At 36.1% G+C, this 16,600-nt stretch overlaps 1 protein-coding gene across 1 annotated transcript in view; it reads right to left on the bottom strand.

Annotated features, from left to right (window-relative positions):
- The window catches only part of Kcnb2 (potassium voltage-gated channel subfamily B member 2), a 461,074-nt gene that overhangs the window by 371,268 nt on the left and 73,206 nt on the right, over positions 1-16,600 (bottom strand). The window lies entirely within an intron of this gene.

The raw sequence follows: 16,600 nt of genomic DNA on the forward strand, positions 1-16,600 counted from the left end.
TATAACCCAGTATATCTACTACCAAGCCACATGCTCAGCCCCCTTTTGTTTGTTTGTTTGTTTGTTTGTTTGTTTTTTGAGACAGGGTCTCACTATGTAGTTGAGACTGACCTGGAACTCACTATGTAGCCCAGGCTGGTCTCAAACTCACAGCGATCCTCCTGCCTCAGCCTCCCAAGTGCTAGGATTAGAGGGGTGCGTCCCCACGACCGGCTCTTTTTTTTTTTTTTTTTTTTTTTTTTAACTTTAAGACAAGTTCTCATTAAACTGCGCAGGATGGTCTCAAATTTGTGATCCTCCTGCTTCAGTCTCTAGAGTAGCTAAGCTACAGACATGCACAGCTACATTTTATCTTGAAAAAGACCTAGGGTTTGCTTGTGGAAGTGGATGTCAGAAAGGCACTGTGAAGAGGTGGGAAGAGGATGATCTGGAATCAGAAGGGAGGCATGACACATGATGTGGTTGGGGTGGCTCATAACATGGCAAAACACACTGTGAACAAAGGCAGCTGGCAGACTATTGAAGTGTGTACAAGTGTGTGATTTGTGCATTCCCACATGGCCCTGTTCAGCTGGGTGTAGTTTTCTGTATTCACCTGTTTTTCAAGGGCAAAAATCATGCATAAGAAAACAAGAAATTTTTTGTTCCCTCATGTATTAAAATTGTGTTGGAACAACTTTAGGATTTTAAAATAAATATAGAGCAGAACAGACTGTACTTTGCTTGACTGACTATATACTTTTGTATTACTTCTAGGTTATAAACCAGGTTGTCTGTGACCGAAAATATAATTAGATATACAAAAGATCTAAATTAAAAATGTCCAAGCCGGATGTAGTGGTGCATGCCTGTAATCCCAGCACTCGGGAGGCTGAGGCAGGAGGATCGCTGTGAGTTTGAGACCAGCCTGGGCCTACATACCGAGTTCCAGGTCAGTCTCAACTACATAGTGAGACCGTTTCAAACAAACCAAAAAAAAAACAAACAAACAAAAAAAACAAATACAAAAAACCCCAACAAAAACGAACTTCCAGAAAGTATCTTTAGAATCTCTGATAACTGTTAGACTAAATATCTTCTGCTTTTTTCTTTACTAACCTCCTTTTCTGGAAAAGATTCATCACCTGAGATCCTCATCATTTTCATCCTTTTCTCCATAAATATCTGCTTTCACAAAAGAGTGAGATAAATGTATTCTTACTGATCTCTACCAGACTGATAAGGTTAAACAACTAGAAATAATTTTATAGTAAAGGTATTCAGTGTGAACTTTTAGGATGTTAGCCCTTATTAAAATGATGGCTGAGCAAATGAAGATAAAATGATCTTCTATAGGTCACAAATAATCGCACACTATGGTAATTTACTAGAACTTTCAGTGCCCTCATTTATCCTGATTGTGTAAGGAATGGTTATAACATCAGAAAATAGGCGTTTTTATTTTGCTCTTCATCAACTGATTGTTTGGAAGAGGTTTTCAGGACCCACCCTGGCACCCTTAAATACATTTCAGAGAGTTGTTATGAGAAACAAATGGAAGGACATTGTGCCTGGCACCATGCTCATCACGTCAACAGGAGGTAGCACGTAAATGGGAAGCAGACAGTCACAGCGCCTAAGCTAAGATCTCAACCCTGCACTTCCTCACCTTTGGAGCTTAGCTATGTATCTCAGATTCTTAAGGTTCAGTTTCTTCATCCATTCAATAGGAACAATGATCCTCTTAAGAAAATGAATGTTGAAGTTCTCAGCAAAATGTCTGGATATACTCAACACATGTTTATCAATAACAACATAGGAAATAAGAAGTAGTTACATGGATGCCTTATGTGTACCACAACAGACATGCCATTCATTTAACAGCATGCAACACACTATACAGATAAGCTTCCCAAATATGTGACTGGTTACATACGAATTTCAAGAAACACCAAGCTTATTTCATAAAATATGGCTTTAGCTGTGCTATTTGCTGAATAATACAGAGCCTTCTGGTCCCCTCAGTGAATAGCAGCTCAGACCTGCTGGACATGTGGCCAGGGGCAGTCTGTGATCTGGGTGTCAGGCATTCAGAATTGCCACCTAAAGCTAGGGAGAGTATGCGGAGATTGCCCACCTGAGCTATCCAGTCTGGACACCAGAATTAATGTACATTCCATCTTCACAAATTTGACTGCAGTCTTCCGAAGATGCAGAATAAGCTCTAGGTTTTCTTTTAAAGAAGGGTTCCTATAGGAATGGAATTGCCAGGCTTATTCTGAAATTGTTTTTATTTCCTATAAACTTTGAGATGTTAGATATTTAAACTTTAAGATATCTTATTTTTTAAATGGTTGCATGTACTGTGTGACTGCATAAGCAGGGCACTGAAAAGTTCTCATTTTGATGCTAGAGTCTATGGAAAGGTCTTATCCTGCAGCCAGCAGTGCTGCCCTTACCTCTCTCCCTGAAATAGGATCACATGCTAGGTTGGTGCTGGGATGTGTTCAGCATATTTTTTCCTTCTTTGGACGAGAAATAAAATCCTTAAATTTGAAATATCTACCACATTGAAAATAAAGTGTTAAGCAATTTTGTCTTTTCTTTCCCATTTTAGGGCCACTGAAATTTTTACTTTAAAATTATAATGTAGAGGAACTAATAGTTCTAAAACGTGTGCATTCTAGGTTATTTGAGAAAAGCTGCTCTCTCTGGACAGTGACTCTGTCTTGTCCACTGCTCTACCCACAACACCTCAAAGCACGTCTGAAATATGTTGGGTGCTTGTGTTAGTTTCCTGTTTCAGTGCAACAAATTACCATGCAGCAGACACTTGGCATTTCACAGCTTCTGTGGATGGGGAGTTTGGACATAGCTTGACTGGATCTGTAGTTAGGGTCTCACAAGGCTGTAATAAGGCAGCCTCTTGGCTGATGCTGCAGTCTTCTTTGAGGTTTGACTGGAAAAGGGTCTACTTTTGTTAGGAGAATTCAGCCCTTTCTAGCTGTGATGCTGGAGGCTCCTGCTTCTTACTAAGTATCCCATGGAGGCTGTGCTTAGCTCTGAGGATAGCCTATCTTTTCTGTAAGGCTCCCAACATAGGCAGCCCACAAGAGGGCCAGTGAAGAGAAAGAAAGACCACAGCTATGTGGGTATTGCTATGTTATACAGTGTACATCAATGAGTGCATGTGACCATATGCATCCTATCACTTCTGTCTTGTTCTGTTGCTTACAAGCAAACCAGAGGCCCTGCCCATACTCAAGGAAACAGGATGACAAGGGAATGAATGCTAGAGGGCAGGAGCCATGAACCACCCTAAGAATCTACTCACTGCCATGCACATGTGATGTAGAATAGCAGTGTATTGTTAATATGATCAGAGGGAGCAAGTTTAAATTTTGAATCCTTTATTCAACCACAATTAGTAGATTTTCAATCCATTTTTAGGTTAAAAAATATTAAAATGACTTGTTAAAAGGCACTTCAGGCCTATAAACTTTTGGGAGAGATGGTGAGGGGTAATGGTATCTGTTTTGTTTTAAGAAACCAATGCTGAAAGAATACAAATAAAGCAATGACATCCTATAGCAGACCTAAATCTGTCAGGGAAGAGGCACTTAATATGTGCTTCCTCTAGGCTGTTTCCTAGATTTTTTGAACATACAGATAAGTGGGGAGGATTTCCCTCAGAATTATCTGTTTGCTTTCATTGAGACACTAGTACAGAAAGCCAAGCATTCATCAGGCAAAATAAAGAAATTAAAAATTTAGCATGTACCTGTTTAGTAATATGAATATCATGCATACTAGATGATTTCAATAGCAGAGCAGAGTACATAGAAAAGTGAAAAAGCTATGGTTTTTAGTTTTTTGACTACTAATGATTTATAGATAACCTACTTACCAGGACAGCCACTCTGTCTAATGGATATATACTTAAGTATTGATGAAGAAGCCATCAAATATTTGTAGGGTTCATGAAAGGAAAGGGTGATCATAAGGGAACCAAGGGAGCTGCAGCTGGAGAGGCCACTAGATGCAAATGATAATGAGTCTCTGGGGCAGCCAGCGTGGATCAGATGCTTCACTGCTGAGATTTGGGGGACATGACTTTTCAGTGAATCCATCATCTTATCTATTGAACAGGTGTAGTGGGAGAGTTACCTCCAAGGTTTGTGAGAATTATGTTAATACAGATAAAGCATTTAGAATGTAGCCTGGAAGACAAATGTTGACTGTAAGATTTAGAATTACAACAGATTTCAACATATCCAACTGATAATGGATCCAAATAACTTCTTTCGTAGAGACACAAAAAATAGAGAAGTGTTTGTAAATTTACTCTGATAACCTTAGAAGTGATATAAAGAGGTTACTAGAACATCATGAAAAGCCCTCCTCCTTTTCTTTGCAAACCGATTTGGAAAAGTAGGCTCCATGTGCTAAAATGTTATGATGGTAACACTTTTATAATCCTGTAAAGGTCTCTTGTGTGCTGGAAGCCTGGTTCCTTTCAAGTAGTTCACAAGGTCATGATTCCTATCTTTCCTCTGACGGCATAACTACTTTCCTTCTAATATATGTGTAACCATTTTGGGGGGATCTTCCTTGTCTCCTGAAATGTGTCTAAGTAGCTTGGGTTCCAAAGTCCTCTATTAACATAAAGCAGAATTCTCCAACCACTGCCTTGACTTTCCTGCCTCTTCTGTCTCCACCTTCTTTCAGAAGATGATACTTAACATTCTCGGTGTCAACTTCCACAGGCCCGAGTGCCAAAACTGTCCCTATGGCCAGTCCTGCTTGTCCTCAAAGCTAAATCTGAGTATCTGTACCCCTGAGATTATGTCACCTTCATAAGGGCAAATCATGATAAATGCCCTTTAATTGTTTCAGGCATCTCTGTGCTCGAAGATGGGAGAAGGAATTTCTTTCTTTCTTCTGACTTTGAGGATAACTATTTCACCAGATCAATATAGCCAGAGAAAGTTAACCTTAAAATTGATCGACTCTGGCTGACTGGAACAGAAGTCTACACCAAAAATGCTGCAATGAATGGATGAATGGCCTCATGACAAACAGTCCAGTCTATGTAGACACACTAAAAACAATATGGACAAACCTCCTGTTGCCTTTTTATCTTATTCTGATTTTTGTAAAATCAGAATCTGAAGCCCACCTCTTGTTTTATAAATGGGAAAATTCAAACTTAGGGAAATAAACTGTCTGTCAGAGCTCACATGTACAAGTATAAGCTGGAACAGATCCTAGCTCAAATGCTGTTTTCCTAGGGCTCTCCCTGTCTTGCTGCAGGATCTTATACATGAGAAGGAAGTATTGAACACTTCGGTAGATAGGAATCCAAGATGAACCCACTTCAAATTCTGCTGGACATAAATTATGTTTTAGTTAACATTTCTAAATATTGCAGTGCAATAAAACATAGGGTTATCTTCACAGATACTTAGATAGTCCTTAACTATGGCAAATTCTTTGAATTTGCACAGTAAAATTCAATTATCTAGACTATTAACATCCTCTCCTTATTAGTTTCCTATGTATTTTTCAAAAAAAATGTCAAATATATTCATTCTAATAAGTTAACCATTTATGGAAGCTTCGTAATCAGAAAAGAATTCTCAACTCCATTTTACTTTGCATGTGCAGGAAGATATTTATTCAATCAATCAATGTATTATTTACCCTAAGATTTTCTAGTAGATCCTGACATTAACATCAGACTCCAACTTAAATTTCCCTCATCCAAAATGCTTGGGACCAGAAGTATTTCAGAGTTTGGCTTTTTTTGGGTGTTTTTCTTTTTTTTTTTTTTTTTTTTTTTTTTGGTAATTTGAATACGCACAATGAGATACTTGGGAATTGAACCTAGTCTAAACATAAAATTCATGTACCTTATATATGAAGGTAATTGTACAGAAAGAAAGTTTCATAGAATATTTTAAAATAATTTTGTGTATGGAACAAAATAATTCACATAGGGTGTGGTACACTGCAGAAACTAAAAAAAAAGGTATAAAATAATGAGTAAAATAGTTCATAGAAATGAATACTAAGTTATATTGTAAAAGGCAAACAGTTAAACTACAAATAATTTGCCTAAAGGTTAAGTAAAGGAAATGAAATAACATTTAAAAGGGGATCATTGCCTCTGTATATGCTTGGGTTTACCTGAACATTCATTAGATGCACGTGGAGCCCTTCTAATATATTAACTGTGAAAACATTTTTGAAAATAAATTTCAAAATACAATGAAATTGTGCTACAAATTTTATTAGGTACTTATTTATATATTATTAGTGAATTATTTCCTATTCCCATAGTTTAAAAATATTGGAAATATATAAGTCCAATAGCGTTGCTATTATGGAACAAAAAGTCAAAGCAAACCAACAAGCTTTCTGGGAAACAATAGAAAGAGCCATTAGATCAAATGGTCCATTCCATCTTTTAAATTATTCCAGTAAGATCTGGAAGCTGGGATCTAGATGGGGTGAGTTGATCCTGTTGGGGGTTTTGATGGCCATGAACTCCAGGTACACCACCAGATGGCAGAAGCTCCTGGTATGTATGAGAAGTTGTTAACAGCATGTTTGGGATTAATTGTTGGGATCAAATTTTACACATTCAAGTTAGAAAGGGCAAAGAGATCAAATGTGTATATCTCACCGATTTTTTGAAAAACACACTTATGTAAGTTTGCAGTTTTATTTCTTATATCCATAGAAGATTAGTCTGAACAGAATCACGCATATTATTTTATATTTTAGGATGTTCACATACCAGATAGCGTTTATGGCAAAACAAATCTCTGAAAGAAGCCCTGAGATGATATCCACTTCTGTGTCTAAGGGCTTAACACATCATCCTGAAATTAATGTATCGACAATGTAAGACCAGGAATCCCAGCCACCTGCTATCACAATGCTTGTAAGAGAAATGCTTAGGCTAGAAAGGGACACAGACAAATGTAAAAGGGCACTAAAATGCTTGCTACTACCTCACATGTTAACTCATTTGAATCCCTTCCTTTCCAGCAATTTAAGATCCATTAACTCCCTGAAGATACCACTAATTGATTATGGTTGAGATAACAGAAGTCAATCCAGGTTTGAATTAGCATAGACAATAAAACTGCCTTTTCCTTTCTATAGGTAACTTTCCATTTAGGCTATCTAAGAAGAACACTGAAATGTCTTGTAGCATTTGATACTGCTGGGCAGCACTATTTTAACTATTTCCCCATAAAGTAACAAGAAAATGTAGTTTCTCAAACTGAACATTAATAGACTCTACTTTTTATTTATGTTGTAATTTAAAAATGTAGATAGGAACAGGTGAAATTAATTTTTATAATACATTTCTGTTACCAGAGTATATGCAAAATATCATTATTCTGGTATGCAATCAATAGAAAAATGTATGAATAGCATATTTTGTATTCTTAAGATTGTTTTGCACTAGTCTTCAAAACAAATTTGGTGTGTATTTTTTACTTGTGGCACAACTCAGCTCAGACCAGTTACTTTTGAAGTGTTCAATACTATTAGACAGCATGGCCCTGTCCATTCAATAAAGGATAATTATATCATTTAATAAATCGGGTCAACCAAATTGTTTCAAAATTTGTTTACATCTCATTTCTTTGCAGTTTTGAGGACTATTTTTAGTTGTTACTCAAAACCGACCATGTCTATGCACAATGAAATGTAGAACAAATCTTTTTTAAAAAATTAGATTAGATGAAAGATAATTTGAAGATTAAATTCTTGAAGATGAGTAAACAAAGTCCTTTTACTACTACTCTATCTCAGTATTACGTGAAAAATAATAAAAATTATTTTTATCAAAATTGTCTTTAAAAATAGCCTAATTTTATCAATGAGAAAGAAGCCTAACAACACAACAAAATTCCTACTTTTAAACTTGGGTGAATTGCCTGGCAAGATAAATGAGGGAGAAATTATCTGATTATAAGGGTAAATGACCTAAAAATAACCTGGTTTTGATCTTGTCCCTACTTCTGTTTTTAGGTTCCACATAAATTTGAGGCATTTGAGAAGTTGATTCTTTAGGATCAGTTTTTAAATACATTGTGCAGCTTGCAAGGATTATAAGATAACATCAGTTTACACCGCCATCACCGCAGGTATTTTTAGCTTCCCCATCATCCAGATGCAGCAACACAAGGACTGTATGAGAAACAGCAGTGTGTGTAGGTACCAAGGTGAGTGGGTGGCTGCACAGCACCAGCAACTGCATAATGAAGGACTCCAAATGTCACTGCTGATGTTCGATACCGGGAGCCCTGAAATTGTTCTACCACATATTTATATCCTTCGTTAAAGAGCCAGAGATGCTGCTTAGATAATATTATGGTGTGTGTTTTCTAAAATAGTCTGTAGACAGCACTTGCCAGAAGTCACTCTATTTTTAATTTGTTGCTTGTTTATTTTTGAGGTGTGGGGAGGAATTTAGTGTCTGGGACAACCACTAGATGGAGAATTAAGAAGGGGAAGGCACACAACGTGGACAACAGAGACAAACAGGACTGGTTCTGAATGCCTCTGTGAGGCTAAAGCAAAGGTCTGTTCCCTTCTCATCCCTTCCCTCCAGTTTCCTTAAGAGGTGTCCTTATATCACCTTCTGCCTGTAACCTGTATACCCTATTGAGGATCAATTCTGTAGATATCTCTTGGTTTCCCAACTTTTCCTTTCCCTTCCCAATTGTGACGTATCATAAAGCTCCATTCTCTAAGCAACCGACCAACTTGTCACTTGACAGGTAGTAATCTGTGACCTAATATTGCTCTAACCCCACAGGTTTTCCAGGACAATGGTTTTCCCCCCTGCATCTGAACAACATTTCAGAAAAAAAAACAAACTCTTATTTCTGTTATCAATACAGACATATGAATTCAGTGATGTATGTTTCAGATTGAGGAGGAAGATGGTAAGGGCAGGGTTTGAAACCTAAGTGAGAGCATCATTTTAGGAAAGCAGGAGTTTAGGGCCCAAATCAGTCATATTGCTTCTTCCATCTGACCCAAAAAAAGTCAACTATTTCAATAGTACAGTCTGTTTCCATGTCCTGACTTGTCCATTTGGTTCTCACCTAGTTAGAGTAGTATGGAAATCAGTCTATTTGATTAATATAGACTAGTGTCATAAAAATGCAAAAATGGACAGTGAATCATGGCTTCTCTTGCTTAGTTAACATATTTATAGCATCCTTAATTACCAAGTTACTACTTGACTACCTTGAACTGGTCTGTATAAATCACATTAAAGCAGAAACCTAGCACAAATCTACAGATTGTAATGCAGAGAGGAATTTTAGAGGCCATTTACTTAAGGAATTCATAAGAACTGTAAAGCTCCTTCAAACTCCTCCAAACCTCTTCCACTGGGTTTCAGGGGTAAGCAAAGGACAGAAGGCAGAGCCTTGCCCATTGTTTCTCGGTCTCTGTCTCTGTCTCTCTCTCCCCCTCTCACTCTATATATGTTTACATAGATGTGTGTGTGTGTGTGTGTGTGTGTGTGTGTGTGTGTATATATATATATATGTATATATATATACATACACATATATATATGTATGTAAAAGTATTAGTTTCCAACAAATATTAATTAGTTTTCTCTCTGTACCCCAGGTATAGCTTGAGGAACTAGAAAGAATGGCAACCTAGACAGACAAATCCTTGCTCTCATAAACTTCATTCTAGTTAGAAGTAGAAGATAGTAGACAAATATATAGACATGAATATTTTAAAAAATTTTGGCTATATTCTATGAAAGTGAAACTAAATGTGATTAAGCAAGAAGAGGCTCCTTTATATGAGTGGTTTGAGATGAACAATACTTAGAACTGAAAAGTGAATGAAACAAAAAACCCCAAGAACTAGAGAATTTCACATTGAGACATAGTGGAAATTATTTGACTTTGGTAATAAAAAATAAATTCCATAAACATAGGCATAGAAGTCCCTCATGCATGCGACTCAACACTTGTGAGGTTCAACATAACATTATTTTGTTGTGATCTTCCACTCTCCATAAACATGTCACTTATACAACAAAACTCATAGCTGCAGTTACTATACTGGATCAATTTTATAGCCATTCTAAATAAAAGATTCAGCAGATAAAACTAGAAGAAGACAATAAAAAAAGATCTTTTAGTTTCAATAAAATGTATAAATTGAAAAAGAATCCGTTAATTGAAAATCTTAGACAAATTAACATGATGATGTTTAGAATTCTGAAATGTTTGAATCTGTTCAGAAGCTCGGAAGAGCTTTTCTGTTTTGTTATAATTTTTTTGGGTTTCATAAACTTGGGATAGTTAATTCTTGGACTAAACTTGCATAGGGCAGGTGACATTTCAAAAGCAATAAATTGTATGGCTTAAACTTAAATTGTCTTTGCTCACCAACTTTATAAACTTATCAATGCAAATTATGATGCTTGTAACTGATCTTACATACTTTGAGGATAACTCTGCTTATCTGACTTCCTTTATCCATTCATTTCATTCACTCACTTTTGAAATTGTGCCTCATTTGGGCAAACAAAAGCTAATTTATAGTCTGAAAGGATTTTTTTATCATATTAATTTTTAAAAATTTTCAGTATCAAAATTTACAATCTGTAGTATATACTCTTCCACACTCTATTATTCCTTGTTAATTTCCCCAAACACAGCCATCCCCAATGATCTGGCCTCATAGAGGACAGAGCAGTACTTTGGTCAAGGGGCAGGTCTTTCCAAACAACCAATTCTATGTGTGTTAAAAGGCAGATGCCAGGTTTCATCATGGACCAAATAAATGGGAAATTCATGGGATGAGGCTTTGAATCTGCACTTTAAACCAGCATCCTAAGTGATACTCACACAGCTGAGAATCCAAATTCCACAGCATGAAGGTGAGTTTATACTCCATCTTGAGTCTCATATGCTCCTCAGTACACGATTTCACAACCATTTAAAGATATTAAACAGGACCACAGATTGTGAACTACTTTCTCATACAACTTATTTCATTCTCACAACTGCCTTGTAAGGGAGGCAGAAGAAAAGAGTCTTGTGATTTTCCTTTTACAGCTAAGAGAGCTGAGATTCAGAGGGAAAAATGATGGGTCCTCTGAATATAACGAGTAAAAGGCAGTCTGAGTCCTGATTTCAGGCCTCCAAGAAGCTCCATTCTTTTGTTTTCTGAATGAACTTTGTTTTCCTTACCTGCTGCTAATGTTCTATTCAAGGGATAGTCAGGCAGCTGGGGTTGTATGGAGAGGTCTGGCTCATGTATGGATGTTTACCTGGACACTTTTATTGGCCAGTCATGGGGGCCTCTCAGTGCTACTGCAGAGCCCCTGCTCTTTTATGTTTTTGGTCTATCAAAAGCATTTTAGCATTTAATGACTTAGAACATCAATAAGTGAGAGTGTCTCTGGAAAGTCACTTCTGAATTTTTCCATCAGGACGAAGTAGGGACAGGAAATTATGGGAGAAATGAAGGAAGATGTTTTGCAAAAGGTGAAGACAAAGCCTGAAAACCTAGTCACATCCTGGCAGATTTTAAGTATCATGAAACAACTGTCATTGGAAAAGTCACCCGATTCACACAAGAGCAGAAATCTTTATAAATAGCCATACCCCATCATTCAAAGCAGGAGCAAACATTTTACCTAACCATGTGCCTGATCCTACATTTTACTGGGTGATTTCATTTAGTTGTAAGAACTATACAGTCAGTTGGGGGATATTCATCTAACAACAGAAGAACTCAAATTTCAAACTTGAGAAACTTGTTAGGACTACAGTACTGCAGCATATTTAGAACCCAAGTCCTATCTGATCCTACATTTGCCATCATCATTTGCCCATCAGAACAAAATCAAATCCTTCAATGATAGGACCTATTATACATATGTACATATATGTGAAATGCCTTTAAAATTAAAAGGTATTTCTTTGTTATTTGAGATTTAGTCAATATCTAACAATTATTTCTACCTAATAATCAGCACTCGAAGAAGAGTCTACTATGTTATCAGAAAGAAGAGCTTCTTCATGCAGATTGTACATTACACACTTTTAACAAGAGCTAAACCAGTTTGCATAAATGTGTGACTACGTTTCCCCATCCTTCCTAGCAAGAAGACAGGCAGCACTTCTCCAGGAGAATCCACCGCCACCTGACTAAAATTAGATAGTCCACATTTATGCTTTGAGTTGGTGTCATTATCTCAGCTGCAGTGTGGGAGTTTAAACCCATAATCTCTGCATATTGAGTACAGATCCAACCCAATCTGAATAATTGCAAGAGCTTGAGAAATTCACTCTTCCACATTACTTCTTTCTGGTGATGAATTTTAAATGCGGGCCCTTCTAAATTTCCAGCAGAGGAATGGAATGTCTGCTAATTGAGAATTCAGTGTGCCAAGCAACAGCAACTCAGTCCAATGCTGACTTACATGAGCAGTGTGAATACTGTTATCAGATGTCCCTGAAAGGCTAGGATAGGCCAACATGGGTTGAAGTTTACTTCTAAGAGTACAGCTTAGGCTGCAGAATTGTGTGTCACCAGTTGGGCACAGTCTACAGAAGGTCAGATATTAATATCTAGCACAAAACATTGATTCAATTTAAAAGGGATCTTATTTTAGGTAATTTTTCTTCTACGTGAAAAGCTGCAGAAATATGGAGCTAATTAGAAATATTTTTATAGCTACATAACACAAACTTCCAGAGTATGTGAGTGCCTTAATGGATATTGGATAATGGTGTGAAAAATACTTGAAATTTTATTTTTGAGGAACATACATTTATAGCTATCCTAAAGATAGTAGCATAGTTGCAGATTCTATGAGAACTGAAGCCAAATGTGATAGCCTTTTTTTTGTTGTTGTTGTTTTTGCTTGTTACTACCAAATTCAGCTGGAAGATAATTGCCCATTGAAATCCACTGTTTTCATTTTTATCTTTCTAAATTCAGATTCACTCTCTCTGGCCATAGCGTGGAAAACACTGTAATGATACAGTGAGGCAGAAATAAATCAATCTTTATGTATCTATGGAGCAATTCTTGATCCACTGCTTTCTATTTGTTTAATCTACATGTATTTGTGAGTTCATGTGTGAGTGCATTCATCTGTGCACATGCATGTACATGCCTATGAATGAAATAATGCTAACTCTATATAGACATTATTTCAGCAGGGGAATACATCTCCTAACAATATCATCTTGCTTAATTTTCCAAAAAAGTCTTTAAATACAAAGAATCTAACACTACCAAAAAGAACATTCTATTTTATTTTCACCTTTTGTACTTTATAGTAAAAAATCATTCTTAGCAAGTTAAGACTTGTGCACCCTTAGGAGTTCTGGGGAATGAAATCATACTTGCCTCAGGAAAAATCAATTATTTCATTCAGTAGCATTGAGACACCCATTCTAACTTCACAAAGCCCAAGGCAACTGTTTCTACTTTTTTGCTCTAGACTTTGGCCCTGATATTTCCTTTCTCAGCACTGCTTCAGTGTATCAAGCTTTACTACAAAGATTTGAATTAGAATCAGATTTTCTGGGGCAAGCATTTCTGATTCCCATAGCCTCTTCCATGATGTAATTTGCTGAAAAGAGACAGAAATTTTAAGGGAAAATAGGGCATAAATGTCACCAGTATGAATGACAAAGAACACTTGTAGGTAGGTTAAGTCTCCTTTCCAGTGAGAACACAGCATTACTAAATCCTTCAATCTTAGAACAATGCATACATTTATGTTTGTAGGTGAGAGAAGCTGAAATATGGCATCAGGCCTACAATGTTAGTTGTTGTCAAATAACTGGAATTGAGATACATCACAGAATTTAATCATATCAAGATTTAAGTTATATACTGATATTGACACGGCATAGTTATATACTATTTGAGAGTAACTGATGTTGCATACTGCTCTTAAAGTTTACACTCACTATTTAATTTAAATTCAATTATAAATGAACTGGAATTATTTTTTCTACTTTAAATGACAGTTAACATTTAGCAAAGTTTTAACATGTTTCAAACATAAATTTAATTACTTGACTAATAATTCTTTAATGCTTATCACAATTCTATTCTCTCTATTTGCAAATAAGAAAGTGAGGATATGACAAAAATTAAGATTTCTCAAGATTAGGCAACAAGTGGACTCTCTAGGATTATTGGCCAAATCAGAGTAAGCAGATGCCTATTATTTCATACAAATACAAAATAAAAAGTTGCAATTGGAAGAACAATGCCTCAGTTATGTGCTGCATGCTTCCCACAGTCCTTTGCCAGGAGCACAGTGTGCCATGCAGCAAGCAGCAAAGCCAGCTGCTATGCACATCCTCTCTGCTTCTGTCAGTGCTTCCAAACAGATCACCGGCAGTTCTCTAGTAAGGGAGTCCTGATCTAGAAAACACATATATCTTTGAAGGTCCGCATTGCTCAACATAACATCACAGGTGGCTAAAGTAGCAAGGGAGTTGTCAGCAGATGTAATTGCTGGGGGCCTTTAGTATGCAAGGATCTCAAAACCCCAAGAGTTGCAAACTCAAAAGCAGTGAGCCCAATTCTAATCCCAGGGGAACCTCTGGAAATGGGGTAACATCTTGAAAGACTTATTTATGCAATTTTTACGACAACAGGCCTTTCGTAACATTAATTGACATGATTAATACAGCTATTTATTTTGGAATACAAATTAACTTTAGTAATGATGTTTTAATTTTGCCCATATGCATACTTTTCAAGAATCTTTAACCAAACAGTTAAGTATTCTGAGAATTAAAATGTCTGAGTTTAAAATATATATTTTTTACTTTTTATCAATTTTCTTCACTCCCTATGAAATTTAAGGACTCATAAGTTTAGAATAATCTCAATATATACTTCTTGATTTGACCAAGCACAATTGTTGTTAATCAGAACTAGTGATGAAGACTACATGCTGAAGATGGTTCCTCAACCCAGGGTCAGAATTGCAAGGTCATTTGGAGACAAAATCATTTTTCTTACATGTCTGGTCTCATTGGATTTGACCTGAGTCATCCTATTACTAATATGGATGAGCTGCCCTCTAATTCTTACATGTTTTTAATTACCTACTTTCTGTGTACTATGCAAAGTACTTGAGTTCTGAACATATTCACTCTAATGGTTCGTTTGCCTTCATTTCCCTTTAGAATGATACCATTTTTGGGGCCAGGGATTTAGTTCAGTGACACTGCACCTGCCTCACAAGTGCAAGGTCCTGAGTTCGATCCCGTATACCAAAAAAGAAAAAAAAAGAATGGTTCTATTTTTAATTTAATGATATCTAATTCCTCACCCACATTTACAATGAGGGCAATAATATATAACTTTCATCATAGGATTGGTTAAAAACTAATGAGGTAATGTAATTTAAAGTACTTAGAACAGTGCCTCCAATATAAATACTATTTATCAATGGATAGTATATTAGTGTTACTTTTACTGGATACATAGCAAGAAATCATATCAAAATCCTTTTGGTAGGTATGAATTGCCTTGGGAATTTCGGAAAGAGACAAACCTACATTTAAAAAAATTGAATCTGTTAATACAAGTAGAAAAGTTATGAAGTAAATCATTATAACAACAAAAATTAGATTGCTTAAAGTATAGATTCTGTTTTAAACTTTTTTCCTACTAAGAATCCAGTTTATATGCACATCAGTCAAAGAAAGAAATCCCACTGATTTAAGCAGGAGACTAGAATAGTAAACCCTCAGTGCTAAGGAGATTATATTTCAGAACAACATCTACTTTTCAAGAGATGTGATTTAAGTGCTTTAAGAGTCATTATCTTTTTTCTCCTCGACTTGATGGATGGTCTAATCCTTTTCTCTTCGCTGATGTGTACATCTTTCCTGTCTTACCTCAACAGTGTGGTTCAAAGGTCACCAAATTCTTTTCAAATATTCTTAGTTTATTATACTTTACTAGGGGCAAGAAAAGGCAATTTTAAACTTTTGGGATCCTTTACATAAGAAAGGACAGTACCCAAGCTATATCTTTTATAACTCCAGGGAGAGGTGGGAATATATTTCGTGGGGATAGCAGAGGTCAGTGGGAACAGCATCCTGGAGCTGCGTAATGGGACAGCACTGAAGATATCCAAATTATACAGTTTATTCATTTAGGGGCCATAATGAAAAACACACTAGCTACATGGACACTTGAGCATAATGTTCAGTAGCCTAAAACATTTTGCAGATATTCCAAGAACCACAAATAAAATACCTAAGCTTGATCTTAATTGACATGATAGCATAAAATATTAAATATGTCTTTCTTGGTCTTTATGCATGATACAAGAGTCTATATAGTGTTTTCCAAATCTGATTTTATATGTACCTACTCCAGTTTATCAAGCACAAATGAAAGGACAATAGAAAATACTAATATTTATTGAGGAAAAAAATACTGTCCCTAACAACAACATAAAAAAGTAGAATAGAATTCAAAACCCTAAAGTTAACATTTTTTATTCAGAAATAATTTTTTTCTTTTTTGGATTGTAAATGACTTTCAGCTTATAAAGGAA

Source organism: Fukomys damarensis, unplaced genomic scaffold, assembly GCF_012274545.1.
Source record: "Fukomys damarensis isolate Sample0158 unplaced genomic scaffold, DMR_v1.0_HiC HiC_scaffold_5, whole genome shotgun sequence".
Classification (NCBI taxonomy): domain Eukaryota; kingdom Metazoa; phylum Chordata; class Mammalia; order Rodentia; family Bathyergidae; genus Fukomys; species Fukomys damarensis.